At 46.0% G+C, this 16,228-nt stretch overlaps 1 protein-coding gene across 2 annotated transcripts in view; it reads right to left on the reverse strand.

Moving 5' to 3' along the window:
- CSNK1G1 (casein kinase 1 gamma 1) overlaps positions 1-16,228 on the reverse strand; it is a 102,078-nt gene that overhangs the window by 75,310 nt on the left and 10,540 nt on the right. For both annotated transcript variants that reach the window (XM_051796475.1, XM_051796474.1), the window contains exon 2: positions 6,223-6,326. The gene's annotated coding sequence lies outside the window, so the exon portion shown is untranslated. The remainder of the gene's footprint in view (positions 1-6,222; positions 6,327-16,228) is intronic.

A 16,228-nucleotide genomic window follows, 5' to 3' on the forward strand; every position in this document is an offset into this window, starting at 1 on the left:
CTGCCTACAAGGCAAATCTTCCACAAGGAAAGGCAGCACCTCTCAATTGCATCTCTACACAACAGCCTGGTGCATCAAACATCATCTTTTGCGGTTGCAAATCCCAAAATGGCTCCGTATTCAGCCACAAAATACCCCTCTGAATCACCGCACGCGGAAGAAAATTCAGGCTATTTCTAGCTGAGTCTCCTCAGACTGTAAAAACTGGCACAAGGACATTTAAGATTTTTCAGGAGAAATTCATGCCCTGAGATTGCAGGTGTGAGGGGCAATCACATTTGACGCAACACCCCATCTTGGGTGGCCAGTAGCAACATCCAGCCAAGACCACAGGAGCACGGGAAATGCACAGTGATGCTCTGTGTCGGAGCAAAGGACTGGGAGACTGTTTCATGACCTGTGATACCATCAGTGCAATGGTGCTGGACCGTTTTTCCCCCACTTGACTGCATTTTTCCTGCTTCTGTGAGAATCTGTGCAGCCTCCTGGTCCCTGCAGCTAACAGAATGGAGCTCTGCACTTTGTGTCACATGGGGCAGCTCATCTCCTCCTCGAACCCGTGACCTTCAGAGCTCATTTGAGGTTAACCACCATCCTTGTTCACAGCAGTAGCACTCTGTCCCCAAAGACAGCATCCCAGAAAAAGCAAAACTTGATACAATTTCAGCCAACTTGGACATCTACATCAAAAAGGTCTTTTTTACCTATTTTCCATTTCCATCGATAGGTGAGAGCACAAGAACTGGAAAGATATTGTTTTGTCACAGAAACTGCCCAGATTTGATTCTCATTCACCTGGAGAAGAAAGTTTAGGAGAGAAGGAAACTGAGGGCCATCTGACATCTGTCATCTGTTATAGAAAATGTTAAAAATTGGACATCCCAGCACCTCAAGACAATATTAAAATGGAAAATAAACTCTTAACCATGGTGATCTGGCCACTATTCTTCTGCAAACCTCTGCTGCTGCTTGAGGAAGGGATGACAACCACCATGCCTGTAGATATCGCTCACCATCACCTGCCAGCTGGCTAGAAAGCAGGTCAGATACTCCCTGTCTGCAGTTGATTTCTCCTCTTCCCCAGGGCACACGTGCAAATGCTGCACAGCACAACCTGGGACCTCTCACACCAAAGGATTTCTGACAAGAAACAGGAGATGCCACTTCCAGGAGGCAGCACTTCTGGTGGCCCTTGAAATGCTACCAAATACACGTGACGATGCCCACGTATTCTCTGACCTCCCTTACACACTTGCATGTTGAGAAATCAAAAGATTATGCAGATTTTACAGCCCTTTCCAGGAATCATTCCCTGGATTACTGTGGTAAGTGCATGTTAGCATTGGGGTTTGGTTGTTTTAAGGAAAGGTCAGTTATACTGCATGACAGTTTTCCCAGTTCAGGTTCACATATAAGAAAGTAGCATATACCCGAATCTTTGTGGCAATCAGATACAAACCAAGGCAATTAAGCTGTAGTTTTCATGCTGGTGGTTTTGTTTCCCAGGAAAGCATCACTGAGACCAAGCATCCACGTACAGCTCAAAACCAGCTTTCCCAGCTCTGTTTAAACAACAGAGTTTGGGTGTGAGTCAAAGCTCCATATGTACAGTGCTTCAGAGACTCCTGGAATCATGGAATGGTTTGGGTTGGAAGGGACCTTAAAGCTCATCTTTTTCCCCTGCCATGGGCAGAGATGCCACTCATTAGGTCAGGTTGCTTCTGTATTTGATCTGACAGTCGCTCAGATACACGGGAACATGTTTAATATTCGATCACCTGCAAGTGCTGATGGGAAAGGAGTTCAAGATGCCCCTTCAAGTACCAATTTCACATCCTACTACAAGAAAAGGACATTCAAGTTACCTCCTGCTTAAGTGATACCAAAATTTTGTGGTAGGCATACAGAACTTCTGAAAAAACACTAAAACGAAGTCTAACACATACCAAAATCCCCATGGATGAGGACGGCTGGAGCATCCACACTCTGTCCTGAAGCATTTCCAGCACTAGGAAAGTCTTATTTCCAGCAGAAACACCTTTAACCTAAACCAGCAGACACTTTGGCCTCTGAAGCCTTGAAACCAAACTCTGCAGAGCTGAACTTCTCTACCCAATCCATAGTTCTTGGGTACAGAGCTGTCACCAGTATCCCCAGTTAAAGACCAGTGCACTTCCTCTTGAAGATTATCTGTCCAATACACACCTCCAGGTCCAAACTGCACAAGAAGGGGAGGCACAATGGGAGCAAGATATTCTTGTGGGGAAGGGAAATGGTACAGCTCTGCTTTGATTTATCTGGTCTCTGCAGACATGGACAAGAAAACAACAGACTCAAAAATCCAGGTCCCGGGTCATTCGATCCCAGCAGAGGAGTCCCTGTGCAGTCTTGTCCCATGCAGAGTGCTCCTGGAAGGACAAACTCCCCAAATGGGGATGTTTCAGAGACAAGACCTGCTGGGACCTCCTTACAGTGCCCACGAGGACCACTCACCCCAAGTTCACCAGTAAAACATTCGGACACTCTTTTTCCCCAGCTGAAAAACTCACGTAGGAGTTGGTTTCCCATGGAAATATGATATAGAGCCAGTCTAGCAAAACTAACAAGGACTGATCACAGAAGACCTAGAGATCCATGGCAGGATCCCCACGCTGGCATATCCACCAGACAGACTTAACCCAAACAGTGCTAATTGCCCCAGGAATGCTAATTCTCCTAAGAGAGCCTGATCCTACCCCCCAACTCCCAACAGCACATTTATGGAAAACCATGGAAAAGGCTTCATAGCGTACCACAAAAATCAGGACCCATCGTTGCACGAATGGAACTGCCAGGCTTGCAATGGGATTTTAGCAAGGAAATGGAAATCATGCTGACACACAATTGTTCCGCCCCCCCATTCGCCTTCACACATTTCTCACAGGTCAATTTTAAAGAATTAAGTCTTGTTCAGTGAAACATCTGGTGGCTGTTGCTACAGGAAACCGACTATCTGCAACATTTGAGCAAAAATAATGAGTTACATAAAAGCCAGACTGCTTAAGCAAGGACAAGTGTTTTGCCAGTCTGTGAATTTCAAACCTTACATGAAACATTGTGTTTCATTTTTGGGTCAGAATACAATGAAGTGAACCCATACACACAACTGAAGGCATAAAGATTCGAGTTTTCTCTAAGTTCATGAGTACATAATCATGCTGTATTGGAATTAACCTTCTAGCCAGCAACTGTCCTAAAGATTTTCTGTAAACAGCAGAGACAGATGAATTACAGCTTAAAAATGGACCAGTTCAGCTCTAGGCACTTTCAGATTTAGTTCAAGCCAGGACAAGTTAAAGAGTTAGAGAAGAGGGTTTTGGTCTTTAACTCTTTGAGTCAGGAGTCCTCCCACACCTCATGGAAGAGTATTTTCCATTAATGCTCTTTTCCTCAGGGTTTCTCGGCATCTGGAGACCAGCACCCACCAGTTGATTCTACACTGGGCTGAGCAGGAGGAGTGATTTTGTGGGAGAAGCTGAGCAGGAGCTCTAACACATCACCATCTGCGTCCCCATGACCACCCAGAAGCCTTTAAGATCTTTGATGGGGGCTTTCCATCTCTTGGAGTCCCAGCACAGGAGGGGCAGCACTCCCGAGAACATCTCCAGCAGGCAGCTCTAATATACTGGAATTGCACTTCACATGGTGTACCTTTCTACAAATAGATATTGCTGTTCTTTAGGAGAGCTTCAGCACTTCAATAATCCAGAAGCCTGATGGATGACTAATACAACCAGAAAGCTCCGTGCACAGAAGGATATTTCAGCTTCCACACATCACCAGAGCTGCTCTTGGGATGCAGCCGGAGAACAGCAGAGGCACCTCCGGCTTTCACTGCTTTCCCTGGTTCTCACACGGGCTCCGAGGCTGCAGCTGCTGCTCCCCTTGCTCATTTTTGCCATCCAGGGAAAAAAATTTGCTCCTAAAGTCAGATTCCTCGAGCTGGACGTGGCTCATCGAGCACACTGAGGACACCACGAGCCAGCTCCTCACTCATGGGGATAACACACAACTGCAGGAGGGGAAGCACCTGGCACTGGCTCCACTGGAGCTGGGAAGGAGTCAGGCCAATGCACCTTGAGGATCCCAAGGCAGGGAACATGCAGGTGAAGACACAAACAGACAAGTAATGGCAGGAGTCAGGGTGCTGCTCCCAAGTGCAAGTCATGGAACGGGAAAACCATTTCATATTCTCTAAATATGAAATTAAAATATACAAAAAGATAAAAGGAGACAGAAACAGGATAGAAGTTTCACCCAAGTGAAAAAGCACGCTGTGATCCCAGACCTCATGGAAATAGGTTTATCTAATTCCAAAAAATTTCCCAAGATCCCAGACATTTTACAGGCAGGATATAGAAAAACAAGGCAATGACTTCAGTCAAAAAAGAAATCCTTCACAACATTACAGCAGCAAAGCTTTACACAGCAGGGGCTTATCTTTGAGAAAAAAACAATGTGACACAAGGCACAGGCAGAAGACACAGTCTCTGCTGGACTCAAGAGAAGATACTAAAGCACTGTACTGCACCAGCCTGAATTGCTCAAACGAAACACTTTTCAACAATTAATGACACTCCTACTACTGCCACCAAAAATAGACAAATTGGTTTTAGGGGATGAAGCTGCAAAAATAATTTGAGATACAATATCAAGCAAAATTGAAACCAGATTTCTCCTCCAGGCTGGAAGCTACTGAGACCATGAAGCTGTTGTCCATCCATCTGCCCCCCCTCAGCTGAAATTACCGAAAGGCAAGTGCTCATGAAGCTTTCTACAGAGAAAATTCTAACTGGAGATTACAATTTAGAAAGAATTTGTTTTGTCACATCATTTTGGCCAAAAATAGGAACAGCATTCCCAAAGATTGGTGCACAATTATGGCCCTAAACAAAACTCTCCAAGGACTTAATCAGGATCACTTAGACTGCACAGAAGAACAGTTCATCACTATATAAATGCTTTTTCAGAAGTCCAGAAAGGGAAACCTAGTGCCAGTTTCAGACTTTATGTACACCCAAAAACTTCTTGTGCCAAGAAGGGACTTGCATTCTCAAAGTCACCCTTCTCACTAAACCACAACACTTGCTGGTTTATTTTCAGGAAATCAAGCGATGTCTCCGTGTTGGAGTCAGTCCAACACTCTCACCTACAAACGTTATTCCTTTTGACTTCTGCAGAGGAAAATTTTCCCAACAACTTCAGTTTTCAGTTTTCTGATGGTTCCATAGGTCAGTTGTTATTGACTAGGCAACCCAGCCCCTATTTTACTTGTCACACTGGAACAAACATTAACAACTCTCCTCTCAATAACAAACTTAAAGCAGTTTTAGAGAAGCTTCAGTTCACCACAAAAGTCTCCGGACTCTCCCTCACTTTAATCCTGCCCAGTTTCCTTGTTGGAGCTATTTGTCACTGACAGGCAGCATTGCAGTCACCTACTTCTCAGCTCAACATGTGTGTTTCTAAAAATAAAGCCAGAGAAAGGAAATCAGGGATGCAAGTTCCCAGAGAAGTTACCTCAGATGAAAAATGCTGAGAAAATTGAGAGGAAAAAAATATTGAAACGGATATAAGGAGTAAGAATTGAACAAGTTGCACTCAGGTCTCTAACCATCCTTCCACAGGCTTGGCAGGTATTTCACACCCAGTGAGAGGTTACTGGATTTTTAGTGTCTTCCCTTATATACAGAATGATTTGGGTTGGAAGAGACCTTAAGGTTCATCTCATTCCACTCCCCTGCCACGGGCAGGGACATCATCCACTAGATCAGGTTGCTCCAATCCCCTTCCAACCTGGCCTTGAACACTTCCAGGGATGGGGTAGCCACAGCCACTCTTGGAAACCTGTGCCAGGTCCTCCCCACCCTCACAGGGAAGGATTTCCACACATCTCACCTAAACTTCCCCTCTGTCAGTTTGTATCCATTCCCCCTTGTCCTGTCACTACAGTTCCAGATGAACAGTCCCTCTCCAGCTTCTCTGTAGCCCCTTCAGATCCTGAAAGGTGCTCTGAGTTCTCCACAAAACCTTCTCTCCAGGCTCAAAAGTCCCAGCTCTTCCAGCCTGTCTCCATAGGGGAGGTGCCTCTTATCAAATATGGTTGGGTTAGGGTTTTTTAAGAAGAAATATTTGAGTTCCATGCTCAGACACTCCAGAACACCAAAGGCACGCGACACTCACCGCACGATTCGTAACTTCTTAGGCTTGTTACCCAAAATCACAGGGCAGCAAGTGCTGGGGCACTGGAGCAGTGGAGCAGCCAGGCAGGCATATCTGTACTGACCCTGGGGAGGAAGAAAAGGCATTTTAGAAAGTCTCCATGCAACAGTTCACACCAGCAACTTCAAATCTCGCTGTATTCTGCTTAAAAAACAAAAAAGGCATTGTTTGTTTTCAGTTGCATGTGGCAGCTCCCAAGTACCAGGGATGAAATGGAGCCAAACACCCCCACTTAGAGGAAAATCATTCTCCTCACCCAATGTCAGGGCAAACTCAGAGCTTTCCATGCAATAAATAACAGGAATTTTAGTTCAGAAGACAGTGTTTTCTTAAAATACAGATGTTTCTTGCTCTTCAGTAATTTGGGGTTTGCTTTTTGGTAAACTGTGTTTCCCCACCTTGGGAAACAGGTTCCCAAACCTGACCTTCCGTGACGCAGCACCCCTGGGCTGGCTCCATCTCCTGAGATGCTCCAGGCACTTTGGTCAGAAGGAAGCACAAGGGTTTGTCTGAGACTTTTTCTCCTTAGAAATACCCTCCTGAGCACAGGGCCCAAACACCAATTTTTGAGGGGGAGTGTGCTGTAACAGGGGTATGGAAACAACTCCTGGAAAACCCTTCCCGGAGTGACCGAAGTCACGCTGTTCTGTTCCCCACTCAAAACTTGGGCACATTAATGTCCTTCTGAAGAAAACACTTGGGTAGTTCTAATAAAAATAAGAATTTTAAAAAGTAGCTTTAAGTTCTGAGTAGCTCTGACTGTCAACTATAAAACAGGCTCTGCTAAAACACCACGGGAGACTCCTTGACATGTGGTACTGACACAGGCTACAAGCAACCAAGCTCCCCAGTGCCCAGTGGGCATGCCAAGTCCATGCCTAAGTTGGCACTTCTATCCTTATGTTCCCAACTATTACAGCAAGGATAGAAGTTTAAGGGCCCCTATTAACATCTTAAACCTCTTTCTTGTTAAGCACATGGGGATACTGGAAAGCATTTTTGCTTTCTCTGACATCAAGTGTAGGACAGCCCAGAGCTGCTGTGGCTGCACTGCCCAGTGACGTTGCTTTAACTGGATTATGCAGGAATTTGATGTCCACCTCTGCCCTGTACTTTCAGAAGTTCGTGGTCAGTCCAGTCCAAGTCACATCCATGCTCTCCCCATGCCATTCCCGGTTTCTGTCCTCGAGAAGCTTGGAGGATTGCTCAGTGGTGGTAGAGCAGAGTTCAAAAGTCTCCAGGAGCTCCCAACAGCTATTATTAATCAATCCTCCTCTGCAATTATCCAGCATCAGCTCCGGAATGAAGCCAACCTCACGGGTGAGGAACACACACCACCACTCCAGCTGTGAGTGACAACCATCCCTCTCAAATAAAAAGGCATCAGGGAGCTGAATGGAGTCCTCAATATTAAGTTTATTACGAAGCATTTAAGGTCAGCTTTTGTTCTACTTGACACTAAAGTCATTCCAAGTTATTTGACCGGGTCAGAGGCTGCAGCAAGGAAGAACCAGCCAAACTTGTACCAAGCCAAGACCTACAAGAAAGGAAAACACAAACACCTATGCCCAGGGAAGCAGGGACTGCAGCTTTATTTAGTCACTTGTCATCCACTCCTGGGCAAAGAACAGAAGCATCCAATTACCAGGACAGTCCACACATTTAAATGCCGAACATCCTTTCAGTTTTGCTGTCTTGCCACTTTGAACATGCCCCACTTAAAAGGAAACCCAAAAACTGTGCATAAAAATTCCAAATGGGCTTCATAGGCCAGAAAGTTACTCAGTTTCTTTACATCAATCCCAACCTCTGGTAGGAGGTGGTGACTCCAAACCAGGAAGTGAAACGGAAAACTCTATTTATAACACACTCCATGCACAATGATTCACTTTAGGAATAAAGGTAAATAAATCCTCTCGTGCTGTCCCAAGGTTCAGGTCTGAACCAGGGGTTAGGCATTATTCATGTTGTGCTTGAAGAACAAGATGATCAGCACATTACAGAGGATCAAAGTGTAACGTGGGAAAACCCTCCACACTGGTCAGGCTCTGCCACTTCCTACTGGCAAGGACAAGTGACAAAACCCATCCCCACCTCATTCAAGACCTTTCCTAACAGAGCTTTCGACCTGCAACACAGCAAACACGAATCCCATGTTCACACAGACAGGACTCCAGCATCTCAAGAGCCCAGGAGGGCTCAAAAGGCAGTGTTCAATGTCCATCCTTTCCCTGGCCATACACTCAGAAATCCTGACCCCATTAAATGAGGCCGGGAAGGCAGGAACCACATTTAGCTGCAAACATGGCATGGAACAGACAGGCACCTCTGGCAGCAGCAGAAAGCAATGGTTAAGGACCAAGAATATGTGGGCAGCCCAGGTGGAGTACCAGTTTATCTTGGTAATGAGCTCCAGCCTTTCTTCTTCCATAAAGCCCCGCTGCCCAAAGCCTAACATTATGAAAAACCCAGGGACCATGTCCCTGCATGAAGGGAAGACTAAGGAAGAAAGAAGAATGACAAGGAAACTATGAACAACAAGAGGGACCCTCTCTAGCTCTTGACAGATAATTAACTCTTTTTGTGCTTAATTAAACACCTCCAGACAGAGAGCCCATTTCCTGACACATTTCCTTGATGGCTCTAGTGAAGACTTAGGTTTGGAGTTGCACAGCTCAGCTTGAAATCAACAGGTCTTGGCATTGTACGATCACACAGAAGTCATGCAGGATCTGAGGAGGAGGTTGCTCTGCTTCCTACCAGCCACTTCAGGAAGGAGAGTTAGTTATTTTCCAGAATGCCAAAGGTAGAAGAACATGAAGCATTCAGGGGTGTGGAGCTGGGCACAGGTCCCACACCCCTGTCTTCAGGACGTGCCCCTCTGTGTCACTTGACAGAACTGTGGCAAAGCTGACCATTCTCAGCACACAAACAACAAGCAGCATCTTTGTTGGTCCCCAAAGGCCACTTCAGGAAGAAATTCTGTACTGTAAAGGTAGGGAGGCACTGCAACAGAGAGACTGTGGACTTTCCATCCCTGGAAATGTTCAAAACCAGGTTGGACAGGGCTCTGGTCTAGTGGAAGGTGTCCCCACCCATGGCAGGGGGGTGGAACAAGACAAGCCTTAAGGTCCCTCCCAGCCCAAATCATTATCCGAATATCAAAGAATCACAGAAGCACCATCACATCGGCTGGAGAAGCCTCACAGATCCCCTAAACCTCTTCCAGTTGTCAGTAGGAGAGAACAAGGCTCCACCAGAAGCTTTAAGCCCCACTAGATGTTTTCCCCACTACTTTTCAAAGCAAGGAGCTTTGAAAGATGAGAAGCTTATTTCAGTTTCAGAGTAAAAACTAATGGTTCTGAAGGCAGCGTGTGAAGAGCTGATATTTGCTACCTAGAGGACACAGCCAGGTCTTTCATCTCCTCTGGGGGCCAGAAAATATGTGCCAGCCTGAACTGAGAGATGCAACTTTCATGGCACAGTGCTTCAAAGTTGGGGTATAGCACAGACACCTCTGGGCTCCCCAAGGAGGACTTTGCTTCTGCCACAGCAGGAAAGGTGACTCCACAAATCCACTCCTCCTCAGTTCTCTCAGGAAGCTGGTACACAGTTTTTGGACCTTTTGTACTTCAGTTCATTATTATTTTATTACCAGTTAGCAGTACAAAACTCTGGGTAACACTTCAAATGAGCTCCTCATCTTCAGGCTTGAGGTGTTTATATTCTTCTCAAATTACAGGAAGAGAACAATACTACAATTCCAATCTAATGGACTATCCCTACTCCGAAGCGTTCACACCACTCAGCATGGCAAAAAAGGTACAATGGCTCCCAACAGCATTAGATGATGGAACAAAACCTCAACAGTGAACACGATGCTCCAGGACTCACATCAAGCTTGGACAATGAGAATTTGGCTTAGCAGTGCACAGGATGTGTAATTCTCCAGAAACAAGGGACTGTTGAAAAGCAACTCACCAGTCCTGGATCAAAGGATGTTTAGGTGAGCAGACCCTCAACTAAAGCATTCCACACCCAATATGGAAAAAGATAACGTCTCTGTACACCATTTCTGGTGTGTGGGAAAGCCCACACAGGACACCACAACTGTGCCAGACAGCTTCAGCATAAACCTTTAATCATAGAAGCTGAAGTTGTGTCAGGGGAGGTTTAGGCTGGATATCAGGAAAAGGTTTTTCCCCCAGAGGATGGTCGGGTACTGAACAGGCTCCCCAGGGCAGTGGTCACAGCACCAAGGCTGACAGAGCTCAAGGAGCACTTGGACAACACCCTCAGAGACATGGTGGGATTGTTGGGGTGTCCTGTGCAGGGACAGGAGTTGCACTTGATGATCAGTCATTTCCTCCAAGAGCCAAAGCGGTGAACCAAAAAATACAGCCCAGCCAGCTTCCCCTCCAGTTTGGAACAGTGGCTGTACACAGATGTTGGGGAAGGAAAGGAAGAAAGCAAAAGACTGAACTTCTCCGTGCATTTTTCAGCCTCCAGTGGTTTGTATTTCTAGGCCTTCCCAAGTCAGTTTGGGCTTCTGAGTGTTCTGGGTGTGATTGCTCGAGTTGCCCTGTGAAGGGCCAGGAGCTGGACTCTGCTGATCCTCGTGGGTCCTTGCCAACTCTGGATATTCTATGAAGGACACTCAGTGCTGCCAGTTCTTCTCCAGATAGATAGAAACTTTTTGTAGCCACAATAGCCCTTGGTTGCCTGAACAACAACATCTGAACCTGCCTCCTGTTAGCTCCACCTGATCCCCTCCGAATCTCAGGGCAGCAGAAGTGGACTGCCCTCCCACATCCACCACTGATGATTTCGTGACCTGACCCACGCCACTGCTGACCCTTTAATATCAGCTGGATGTAAATATCCATTTCTTGGCAGAAGGGAAAGAGTGAGACGTGAACTTCAATGGCACAGACTAAATAAGCAGCATTGTCCTAGGAATAAATCAGCAGCGTTATCTGCCAATTATCAATAGATATCAAAACCAGCAGAGCAGTAGTAAAGCAGAAAGGACCCTGACGACACATTAAGGTTGTCTGCCCTCAAAACATGGAAATTAGCAGGGTCAAAAGGGGAAAAGTCAGGTCTTGTTGAGTAGATTTTGCAGTCTTTTTGCCAAAACCAAATAAATTCAACACCTGGAGAAGAGCCGGCCAGAAAGCCGGATGCCTTAACCACTGCACTTGAAGCAAAGCTCTTGCTTGGGCTCATTAAGTTGCAAATTCCTCTCAGAACATACCCTAAAGCCAACATCTACACTCATTCTGCTCAGCTGGAGAAAAAGAGAGGCAGCTTTTATCCCACACTGTACTTGGGCAATGCTCATAACAGCATTTATTAGCTGACACCTGAGTGAAAAAATGAAATTATAAAAACCTGCTGCTTGCAAACCCCATTTGACACCTCTGTCCCAATTCCCTCAACTCAGGAGTAGCCCACACATTTCCAGCACAGCAAGAGAACACCGCAACCAGGTCTACATCTCAATCCTGCCTTCACAAAAGGAAAACAGCAAACATTTTTTGGAGTTACCTCGTGGTATATCCAGCTGCCATCCTGGCGTGGGAAGGTTTGATATTCCCACTAAGCTCCAGAACTTGCATGTACCTCTAAGGCATTACAGGAGCCTGCATTTTGTTAACAGCAGAACACTGAAGATTTCAAACCTGATATCAATGCTCTCTGGGATTGAAGGGGACAGAACAGTGCCTCAAATAATATAAGGGAGACTACAAGATTTAGAGAAGGCAGGTTCAGCTGGAGTCTCCTCTGAACACAGGAATGTCATGGAATTAAATTCTTTAAATCCTTTGACTCATCAGGAACAGAGTCCTGCTTATTCTAAATTAAATGTCACTATATAATATGTTTTCCCTGACTATGCTTCAGATATTCCCAGCACAGAGCTTGACTACGTGCTTCCAGCAGCAATCATTTCATATGATGTGGTCTGATGACATCTCAGCCTGGGAGCGCAGAGATGTGATGGCTCCACTAAGGACACTCACAAAGATAACTATTTTATCCTTTCCACGAGAGCCTCTGCTCCCCAAGCCCTGACCTGTCTAGTACAGCCTCCAAAGCCTCAAACTCAAACAGGGAAAGCCCACCCAAGGAGTATTTTACTTTTCACTTCAAGATGATTTAACCTTTTCCTCCCAGCAGCTGCAGATACTGTGCAAGGAACAGTAGCCTGCAAGAAAGAGAATGCACGGCTCTGGGAAAAACAAGCAGACATTTTAACGTGAAACATCTGCTTTTTACTCTTTTTTAACTGCAAAGAAAGAGTTTCCCTTTTGGCTTCCCATGAAACGAAAGCAGAGGGTACCCCAGGACACAGTGCCCAGTGAGGGTCTGGGTGTCCCAAGCTCAGGGAGGGCCAAAATGGAACATCCACCTTGACTAAATATTGAGTCCTGAAAATATTTAAAAGTGGGATTTTGAACTCTCATTATCGTATCAAAAGAGGCTTTGAGGAACACACTGATCACAACCTGCCCTAAGTGCCTCTACACAGCACTCGCTCCCCTTCATCTCCTTCTGAAACACACACAGTACCTGGCTCACACATTCCTATTACCATTATCACAGTGCACTTTGTTCATATTTTGTATTATTATTATTTTCTTTTTTTCCAAGGATCCCTTTATGGGTTACATGAGTCACACAGTTAATATCCTTCTGCACAAGAAATGTTCCTACTCCCAGTCCTTCTGGGAAGAGGGATAAACCCCTCCTAAGTAAAGTTTAAAGTCATGACAAATGGCATTTGTCGTCTTCAGCACAGCCGAGTTCACACTCCCAGGTGTCAATCCCAACCTGGACCATCATTCAATAGTACTTTAAAAGAAAAATAAAAAAATTATCCCATCTAGTCTAAGGACTTCTCTTGCAAGATTCCTTTGATTCACATCTGAAAATGAGCTGCTTCAGTTCTTCACATGCTTTTGAAGGAAGGATAACTGAGCTCTGTTGGAGCACTTGCCTCTCCCACCCTTCAGAGCAAAGATGATTTGCTCCACGTTCCCCCCTTACACTGGTTTACTCAATCATTAACAGACTCTTGATTTAATGCTCTTTCAAACAGCTGGCTCAGCTGAGACTCCTCCTCAAGCCTAAGTACAAGCCACAAACTCAAATGCAGATCCTTTTTCACTACCTGAGAGATTCAGAAAGCTTGTCATATGCTCAAGTGACACTATGGCTCTCTAAAGAAAGGGGGTGACACTAAGTTAAGCTGACTAGTCTCCATTCCTCAGGGCCTCTGCTGCTCCTCAGGAGTTTTTGGAGACCTCAGGTTCTTCGCTGCTTCTGAATCTCCCTCCTGGTTCTCCTCCTCCTTGTGTGAACCCCACAACAATCCACATGTGTCCCAAGAACTGGGACGATACCTGCAGTCTAGAACTGGCACCAGGATGAAACAGCATCTCTGAAAGAAAACCTAAGCATGTTCCCCATAATGTGGAGCAACTGAAAAACTGCAGCAACCCCCTGGAATTCCTGCTGGTTTCTCCCCTTAACAGACCCACTGGTGAGCAAGTCTAACTCACTGTAGTAACAGGAGAAAACCAACCCAACAATACCCGGAGAGCTCTGTGCCAGGTTAGAGAGTCAGGGCAGCTCAGGAACAGGTTTGACGAGCACCAGCAGCAGTATATGAGAAAGGCAGGACCAAAACCTCCCCTTTTGGGCACTGCAGTTCCCTCTGTGGAGGTAACAAAAAAGCCTTCAAAGCATTACAAGCTTTGAACACTCCACAACAGGACATTTCAATCCCAGGCAAGGTATCAAAACACCAAGTTTCAGTTTAGGTACAAAACTACATGAACAACTCATCCGTGCTACAAAACACTGTTTTAATAGTCCAATTCCTGATTAAAACTAGATTTTTAGCAGGCACAGAGCAGCGAGCTGAAAAAGCAACCCAGGGTTGGTCAGCCATGACATGAGCACAAGCAAAACAGCACTGGGGACGCACTGCAATCATCATTACACAGACACTGCCTGTAATTAGTATGACACGGGGTAGGACATTAACATGTGCAGCTTCACTCAGGGTTGTCCCTGCCCCATTCCAGGCTATCAGCCCATCGCCTCCCGAAAGGAACGCCCGGCTCCCTGCTGGATCCCACACCAGGGAAGCTGAAGAGAGGCATTGTGATCACCTCCTCCCACTTTCTCCATAAAAAGGTGGAATTTCAAGAATTTTTCCCTTTTAAAGGGACTGAGAACTTCATGTTGAATTACTTTCTTCATCCCTTATTTCTAATTTTATTTCCCTCATTTCCGTTTCTACCTATCCCATCCTGGAATGCTTTTACTACTGAGCCACAGTACATTGTGCATCACATCTCCTTTGAGCCAGGTACAGCACAGAAGAGCTGGAGGTATGGACAATGTGCTGGGAAACAGCTGGACATTGCCCCTCCTGGAAGAATCCCCAAGCCACCTTCCGGAGCTCTTCAGAAACACCACCTCCCCATGCTGCCCCAGGATTCTGGGAAGGCAGGAGGTTTTCTTGACTAACATCAAGAAAACACTTCTTGTGTCAATTCTGTCCATAACGACGGTGGATGATCCAGGGAGCAACAAGGTTCTGCAGTCTGCTCCAGCATCCAGCACTGCTGGATTACAGATGTTAGCACGGACCTACTGCCCAGTCCCACCACCATTCATTTTACGGACCTGCTGACCCTAGGTTTGTCCAACCACTTTTTGAATGCAGCTAAAACAGCGGCTCCCACAAACCCCTACAACAAGATACAGAAGTTTGCTGCCCACTTTTTAAAGAAATCCTTCTGATCCCAAGAGTCTCAGGCATTTCAGACTCCCCAGGACAGGCAGCTGCTCCTCTGACTTCGACTCAACTTCTCCATATGTTTTCCAACGCTGGTGAAGATGCAACAACCAGAAACACACAAAGCAAGAGATGTAGTCACACACTCACCCACTGCAATTCACTCAGCATATTACTCAATGACCCTAATCCTTCATCAGATTAATACTCCAGTCCTCCAAAAAATAACACAATGTGTACTACCTGTACCAAGCAAGAGACCAGCGTGCCAACAATAACCAAGTCGCTGCTGGGGAGGTGAATCCTGGCGGCCCCAAGCCGTGCCCATGCCAACGAAAAGGGGTTTGCCCACTCACCTGCAAAAGAGTTTCTCTCCCAAGCCAAAAAAACCACACCACTCACTGTGCTCCTAAACACAGCATGGCAGGCACCTGAAAATCCTGTTCGACTTCCCAGCAACAACTCTCCCCACTCAGCTAGCAGTGCTACCAACTTCAGAGGAGTCTGCCATTTTTGGAGGGTGGCAGAAGAGCTCCAGAAGCCTGAGTACACACTGAAGGCATCTTTTTCGTTATGCTTGTAGGATGAATTATATATTTAATTAGAAGCAGCTTCAATGAGAAGCTGCTAAAGCTGAACACGGAGGATAAGTCTCACTTCACACGAGAAGGCAAACCCACAGGAGGAAGCAGATGCCAGAACCGGCCACCTCTGTGCACCATCTTACACACACTGCAAACTTCTCCCAGAAGCTGGAGTAAAGTGCTATTTTGCACAGATAAGCTTAATGTTACCTCGAAGGCAAACATTACCCTTCCCACAGTTCAGAAATTGCATCTGTATGAAGCTGCTTTGATTCAACTTCCGCTTTCAAGCCCTAATCTCCAGTGTAGCTGTCAATTAGAGACCTTCATTACCAAGTAATCTGCTCTACGCACCATGTTGTGTCTGTCTTCTTTGAAGCCTTAATACCCACCGGTGAGGATGGCTTTGTACCAGTAGATCACTCGTGGACCTTTTGCACTGCATTCAGATCCAGAGTTAATTCCTGCCAACAGCAGCACTGGAGGCGTCGGCCAATGACAAACGCAAAAAGCTTTTTGGCGTCATCGAGCCTCAAAGCTCCGTCCACCACAGAAAAGCAGAATTTAT

Source organism: Manacus candei, unplaced genomic scaffold, assembly GCF_025592945.1.
Source record: "Manacus candei isolate 608988 ecotype Guabito, Panama unplaced genomic scaffold, ASM2559294v1 h1tg000046l, whole genome shotgun sequence".
Taxonomy (NCBI): domain Eukaryota; kingdom Metazoa; phylum Chordata; class Aves; order Passeriformes; family Pipridae; genus Manacus; species Manacus candei.